Below are 8,560 nucleotides of genomic sequence, written 5' to 3'. Positions count from 1 at the left end.
AAGTCGGTGGACAGCATCTGAAACTGGACATAATTTGCAACTTGTTAATAGTTTTTACAGTCTCTAATATCTGAAAAGTGTGATCCAATGAAAATTACGGAGCAAATGTTGTAACTAGATGATCATTAAATATGATTAAAGTTTTTGCAAAAATTTCATTTTTGGCACAAGCTTTTATCGACGACTGTACCTTTCTTTCACAGTCATCTACTGCTCTCCGAGTAGTTTCTAAAAAACCCTTACTCGGTGGGGATACGACGTTTCATAACAGAGTTCCTATGCCCACCTTTCTGCTCCATCATCAGATCAGCTCCATGATACCATAATATTGCAATGTCACGTGATTTACACATGTGTGCAAAATTTCAGATCAATCAGAAATCGGATAGTGGGTCAAATTTAGCTTCTACGTTTTGACGCACACAGCTTGTAAAAAATATCCTCTACCTTCCCATTCTTTAAGCACAGCACGCGAGAAAGCTTCGCACGCGGGTGCTACATATTTAATTCCTGTCGGATCGTACCAATGAGTATTTCGGAAATAACGAGTATGTACGAAATATCATTCGATATATGTACTTATTAAGTACCAATCGCGTTTCGGTGAAGGAAAACACAGTGAGGAAACCGGACTACTTAATCCCAATAAGGTTTAGTTAGCCCTTGGGTTAGAAGGTTAGGTGGCATTGCTTTCATAAAACTAGTGCTCACACCAAATCTTTGGAGTAGATTACCAAATATGAAAAAGTATGAACATTACCATTTAAAGTTCCAGTGTGCGTAGGTTCCTCTTGATCAAGTCGATGTACAGCATCTGAAACTGAACATAATTTGCAACGTGTAAGTAATAATAGAACGTTGTATACGTTATTATAGGTATAATTATAGGACACACAAGCTTTTTCCCGCGGCTTCGCTCGCGCTCTATCCCTTCACTTATCTCCACTTAAAAAATCACGTCAATTCGTCGCTCCGTTTTGCCGTGAAAGACGGAAAAACAAACAAACACACACACTTTCCCACTTATAATAGGTATAGGTAGTATGGATTCTTACACAAATTGACTCGAAGTCCTGCAGTAAGCTCAAGAAGGCTTGTATTATGGGTAGGTACTCACAACAATATTATAAATAATATATTATACAAATACATAGAAAACATCCATGACTCGCAAACATAAAATATCTGTGTTCATCACACAAATAAATGCCCTTTCCGGGATTAGCACCCAGGACCATCCGCCAGTGGCGTGCCTAGGGTTTCAAAGTGAGGCAAGCCGAAAGGTACGTTTTGGCAATATCTAACTACTTAATCTTCAATTTTCGAACTCACAGCCCTACAAAATGTTCTATTACGCGCCGCACTTTTCTGAGAAATACACAAGCCGGGCGTTGGTTTTCGCGCGGAAATAATGTCTCGTTTTTGGGCAAAATTTAACTACTTTACCTTGCCTTCGTCGAGTAATATGTGTACCACGCATTTGTCACCGTCACAAGAAACAAATTCATCCATTGTCAATTGGATTTTTAAACGAATTAAACACTTAATAACAAGAAAACGAAGAAGAGCACATTCACTTAACGCAAATAAAACTTTCGACTAAATAATAATACACTTGAAGTTGTCAATCAAACGCGCGCTCAATCTTGTTCCTCACTTCATACCAAAAGCCCGGATCGTGGAACAAATGTTCTATATATACCTACAAATAGTTATATAAGTTGCTAGGCAGAATGTAGGCTAAAAGCTAGGAAAAAAAGGATGCAAGAGCAAGCCCCATTGCAAGCCAACGAGTGCGAGCGAGCAAGATATAGCTGAACCTTAAACAAAGGATACTATAGACTAGACAGCCAAATAATAATACCACTACAGAACGAGATGGTCACATACAAATTATAATAAGAGTGACAGAGAGCAAAATGTTATTTTTTGTCTTTGTCATAGTTTCACTTTTCCGCCGCTGCCACAAACGAGTTTGTGGCAAACAATAAGGACGTGACTTGTCAAGCTTATTATCCGCCCAAATTACGTAGGTTGTGTATGGTAAACTGTCAGCCATTTTTAAAGTGATTCTTAAATTCGCTCCATTATTCTATATCTGTCCCTTACGGGTGTACCCTTGTGTCAAATCTATAGTATCCTTCATCTGAGAGCTGAACGTAGTGAACGTGCTCTTCCGCGCTGCACTAGCGCCACGGCAAAACATGGCAACATGCTGTGGTCTGTACCGTATGGTCGGTCGGCCGTGAGCTTCACTTATGGAGAACTTAATAATATCTAATATTAGCGCGCGATTTTAAAAATGTTAGGGCAAGCCCGGCTTTTGGGCTTATATGGCTGTACCGCCACTGCCATCGGCTTAGCAGGCAGGTTTACTAATTACTACCAACTACCGCCAACCAGTCAGGCATAACTTACAGAAGGATAAGTAAGACTAGAAGGTATAGTTACCTTGTTTGCTTGCAATATGTTGAGGGAATGGTATTAACTGGATTTCTGTTAGCGGAGGTGCTGAAAGATGTAACTTCGGATAGGCTCTCTTCTTTAGTCTTTTTCCTGTCTTGCCAAAGTCTCTCTGTGCAAAATGATCACCACAAATATGACGAACTTCATGTAGTTTCTCTATCGGTATATGAACAAGATCTTCTTTTCCTACTTGTCTAACCCAAGTTTTACACCTGTAAGCAAGTTTAGTTTCGATCATTTATTTTATAGGTGTAGGTTTTTACAACAGGACAGTTTCTTTGTATCTTTCATACTTTCGGATTTCCCCATACTGTCCCACTTGAAAAAAACACTCTTTATGTAAAAGTGTATGTTGAGGGGGATACTGAAATAAATAATCAACTAAAGATAACATATAAATTAAATAACTTCGTTGAAGAATATCCTAGTGATCCAGGGTTTTTAGGGTTCTGTAGTCTACTAGAAAACCTTATAGTTTCTCCATGCCTGTCTGTCGGCCTGCAGACCTAGCTCAGTGACTAGTACCTACTAGAAAGCTATAATTTGATTCGTATATCAACCATGCCAGCAATAATACATATAATTATAAAAATTGGGATCAACCACCATTACAATCATTTTTAACAAAGGAGAACATTGTGAAGAAAGCTTTTTTAGGATTCCGTAGTCAACTAGTACTACGGAATATATAATAAGTACCTAGTAAAAGTACAGGAGGCTCACTCCTTTGATGTTCACAAAATGCCGCCATTCAAATTCTTACCTACACGCGAGCACATTATGTAAATCCCTAAACGTTTAAAACCAAGGGCCTACGTCAAGAAGTTTTCTATCTTGATTAAATGATTTTGGCTTACCGCTGTTCATCTTTAGGAAAGCAAGCAAAGAATCCTCCCCGGAGACGTTCTCTCACTCCACAAATCTCACAATATCGGCTTTTGCCAACCATTTCACTGTTTTACAGCAACGAGTTACAAATGAGTGTGATTCATACCTACATAAGATTACTTATAAAATAAAAAAAATATGATTATAAAATAAAAAGACAAAAGATTGTAAAATTGAAGTAAAATTAAATTTGAAATGCCGCCATAATGACATTTATGAATTATTTTTTTTTATGGCCTGGTTGACAATTATGACATCAAAATAACCAGTGTTGCCAGTAATGTGTTATGATGTCTCTATGTTGACACGTTGAGAACCCGAACGCCATACAATCATTTCTTATATAAGAGTTTCCAAAGACTGATCTCTATCGCTCTTGCGTATTGGCGCGACAGAGTCAGACTACCTTTCGCGGCGTTTCGTTTTCGTTTTGCGTCGGAGAAATGCCATTCGGCTACGGCACGGCACCAGTTTCTTTACAGAGTTATGCAATAGATGTCGCTGTTCGGTGTATTTTTCTGAATCGCGCGCTGTCACAGACCTAATAAATATACATTTATTTACTCATTGCGCGCTATCAAGATTTTTAACAGGACCATGACCTTAGTTAATTTTTATTTAATCAAAGTGAAAGCGAGATGGTGCTGTTCCGTGTGGTAAAAAATCTGAATCGCGTTATCATATCAAGATTCTTCTCGGGATGGTTCAGTTCCATTTTTATTAGGGCCCGCGCACACGGATGCAACAGTTGCACGGCGACATTTTTTGTCTCTGTCGTCACTCCTTGGACGCGCGACAGAGACAAAAAATGTCGCCGTGCAACTGTTGCATCCGTGTGCGCGGAGCACAGACCAACCCCTATAGACATCTATTACAAGACGACTCGCGGTGGCCAGCCTTCCTAGTATTTGCACCATCGATCTAAACTACCTAGATGCACCATCATGGCTTAGAATGTGTCCGCAGCAAATTGTGCTTGAAAATGTTCTAAGCACAATTGGGCGGTCAGTAGCGCTTCATCCGCCGTGTCGGCAACATGCCTAAGTGCTCCGTAAAAAAGTGCAAAAATAACACCTTATATACGTTAAAAAAGGATGACGTATCGTATTTCCGGTAAGTAATTGTTAATAATTTTATAATGTTATGCATTTGTGGCCAAAATGGCTTCCTAACTTACTAAAAACATTTATTTTCTAGAATAATTAAAGTAAATTCCTTGATTTGGTCTTACGCAGTTTGTCTCTTTCTCTCGCGCTATACTAGTAATGAGCGGACGGCGACAAAAGATGGATAAGGTGGAACATAGTTAAAAATGGAATGATGGAGTCGCTAATTTATATTTTTTGTAAAAGAAGCCTATTTCATATTATTAGTGTATGTATTTATTTATTATTATGGACCAATAAGTCTGAAATAAATGATTTCAATTCAATAATATTAATACATATCTTATAAATTACTTTAATTATAAAAAGAAACAACCCGGGAATAGCAAATCTTATACTTTTAAACGAGCAATTCTTGTATATTTATTTATTTATTTATTTATTTATATATTTATTTACACTGACGATCTCGGAAACCGCTCTAACGATTTCGCATAAATTTGTTATGTGGGGGTTTTTGGGGGTGAAAAATCGATCTAACTTATCCTTAAATCCCGGAAAACGCGAATTTTCGAGTTTTCATGCGTTTTTCTTCGCGCGCCATCTCGTGTGCAGTAGTTGTACTGTTAAGACAGAATTCTTTCGGTCGATGTAAGTACTATTTATTGCAAACACTAGATGGCGACACAGGTCAAGGCTAAAACGAATAGAAAATACACTATTTGAGTTTTTGTGGCGAAATGCGCGCCATCTCGTGTGGAGTAGTTGTGTTGTTAAGGCTGAGAATTCTTTCGCTCGATGTAGGTACTATTCATTTTTGAACTAGATGGCGACACATGTCAAGGATACAAAACAAAACCGAGCGAAGCTCGGTTGCCCAGATATTTCGTTTTTAAGTAATAAAAAAGGTTTTTATTCCAGATTCCCAAAACAAGACGTTGAAAGAGGAAAATGGCGCAAGATTATAGCTGAGGAGCGGAGAGAAGATTTACCCACACAAAGCTTTGAAAGAAATTACGTAGAATAATAAATTAATGTCATCATTCAATTCTTCTTTGTTTTAATAGCTACTTAATTCATATTCTCCAAGTGCACCATCCCTCACACACACCACATACAATCCCTCAACTGTTTACCTTCACATAATCGCTACACATACACTCACTACACGCACACACACACACATATGTTATATATATTAGACGACCGGTCTGGCTCAGTCGGTAGTGACCCTGCCTGCTAAGCCGCGGTCCTGGGTTCGAATCCCGGTAAGGGCATTTATTTGTGTGATGAGCACAGATATTTGTTCCTGAGTCATGGATGTATCCTATGTATATAAGTATGTATTTATCTATTTAAGTATGTATATCGTCGTTTAGTACCCATAGTACAAGCTTTGCTTAGTCTATTTATTTATTTATAAACATACATACACACACACACACACACACACACACACACACACACATATATTTTTTTTTAAACAGTTTTTCGCAAAAATACCGCAAATTTCCTCATTCTCGCCTTTCATCTCATAGCGCGACTCCCATGATGCCTCTGTCCATCCTCGTTCCCAATTTAAAAATGGCGTTTAGATTGTTGCAGCGCGAACGAAATTAAACTTATGTTGGTTGCAATAAGACGTAGATTTGTTTAAAAATATGCACACCTGCGATCTGCGGTCATAAAATTTTATGGCTTTCGCGATGATCACATTCATTTATGTCATAACCGCCAATTGCTTGCATTTGAAATTGAACTCTAAGTACTAAGAAATAACGTTATTTTTGTAAAAAAATTTAAGTAGTGTTTACTACATTGCGAAGTTTTCGTTTGTCAACTAGACGCACACATTTGCAACTAAGCGATCGGACACTTTTGAGTGTCGAATTTGTAGGCGATAGTGTATCTAGGGAAGTTTAAATCGATGAGGGAAGTTTAAATCGATGATTTGCACTGATATAAGCGCGGGCGCTCGCCGTGCCCGATCAGTATCGACCAAGTAACAGACCCGAAAGCAGCGCGTGTTTTTCGCACAAAAAAATTGGAAAAGGGTATTTTGATGCCTTAAAGATGTCCACCTGTAGTGTGAAATGGTGTGGAAAGGTAACAAGAAGCTCAAATTTAAAAACAGACGGCATTACATTCCACAAATAAGTCATATTTATAATTTATTCAGAGCCGGCATAGGTCAACTTACATTGGCCACTTACGCGTCAGTAGAGGGACAGTCATACTTCTGTCCCTTTTCATCTGGCGCGACTGCCCGCCGTCCTTGAAACGGCCAATCACAGCGCGCTTAACACATTCCCCGCCCGCTCCTCACACCCCAAACAGTGGTGACTCGTATCGCGAACCAAATATACAAGACTGCCACTCTATAGGAGGTTCTCTGTGGCGCGGAGCGTTATATTATATTACTAAATTGCACGTTAGTTGTCGCTAGTCAGTGTAGGTATTAATAGGAATATGGGTGCAGGAATGAGATGTCTGAATCTGAATGAAACCAGGGGCGGTTCACTCCGCGATTCTATTGCCGTGCTACAAGTACATGCTGGCGGCCGCGAGTTCGCGGCCTACTCAGGGGTGGCGCGCGTTTTCACGGAATGCACGTTCGCACTTTCTATTGTTACTTTACGTCGCGAGTTTTTTTTTAAGGTTCATATGCGATGTCCGCGAGTGGCATAGCTTAATAATCAGGCCTCTGATTATTTTTCGCATGGTAAGATGAAAGAAAACTATGGAGTCGATATTAAAACTAAACTTTAATTCATATTCATACTCATACTCACTAATTTTCTTAGTCCCGTAATACTTTTGTCCCTTGTGCAGGTTGACAGATCGAAAATGTTAATCGAAAATTAATCTTACTGAATGTAATTAAAATTATTTATGTGGTGTGATTTGGGAAGCCTTTTGCTTGGTAAAGGGTTACATTTACCCTGTAACTATATCAAATTAGTTACTATTTTGTTTGATTCAGACTACTTTGTTGCGGTAAACGTAATGCTAAGTACTAGTAACACATTTCTCATGATCGTATTTTAGATCTTTGTAAGGTTTTATCCAGTATAAAATTGCAGAAACTTGCGGATCAGACATAATTATTTACGTAATTATTGCACGCACCGATTGCAATAAATAATTAAGTGACACATCGCGTCGTGAATGATTGACATGACATTGACATGCAAATGATTTTTGATAAATCAGCTAGTACTTAGCATTACGTTTACCGCAACAAAGTAGTCTGAACCAAACAAAATAGTAACTAATTTGATATAGTTACAGGGTAAATGTAACCCTTTACCAAGCAAAAGGCTTCCCAAATCACACCACATAAATAATTTTAATTACATTCAGTAAGATTAATTTTCGATTAACATTTTCGATCTGTCAACCTGCACAAGGGACAAAAGTATTACGGGACTAAGGAAATTAGTGAGTATGAGTATGAATATGAATTAAAGTTTAGTTTTAATATCGACTCCATAGTTTTCTTTCATCTTACCATGCGAAAAATAATCCGAGCCCTGCTAATAATGCTTAGTTAAATAGACATCATGAATACCATAGGACATTTCTACACAGACCTACTACTGATTAAGTCCCACGGAAAAGTTCCATAAGGCTTGTGATGTTGGAACTTAAACAAAAATATATAAATATTGTATATATACCTAGAAAGTACCCGACATGAATATAATAATATAACATTTTATCTGAGTATTAATTCGTTTTAATCCATAGGCAACCCTATCGCCGAACGCCGCGCACGTGCGGCTCGTTTCTTTGTAAGAATTTTGTAGGCATTTAAACAGGCGGTATTTCGTAAACATCAAAGCACTGTGGGCCTTCTGTACTTGTACTATTATATATTCTGTGATGAAACTTATAAGATTTTGATTAATGAAATGACACCTCATATTTCATGTTTACTTACTTAATCGCACTCTGTTAGGAATTTTAGGTATCGTGTCGTGGGTTATCGCGGGCACAAAAGGTCAATGACCTCAAGAGTTTCTGTTCGCTTACCGAAATAAAATAAAAGTGACAATAAAAGAATAGAAAGATTAAAATTAGCCTGTGTGGTGACGGGT

Source organism: Leguminivora glycinivorella, chromosome 6 (assembly GCF_023078275.1).
Source record: "Leguminivora glycinivorella isolate SPB_JAAS2020 chromosome 6, LegGlyc_1.1, whole genome shotgun sequence".
In the NCBI taxonomy this organism is placed as follows: domain Eukaryota; kingdom Metazoa; phylum Arthropoda; class Insecta; order Lepidoptera; family Tortricidae; genus Leguminivora; species Leguminivora glycinivorella.
Note: the sequence above shows the minus strand (reverse complement) of the source record.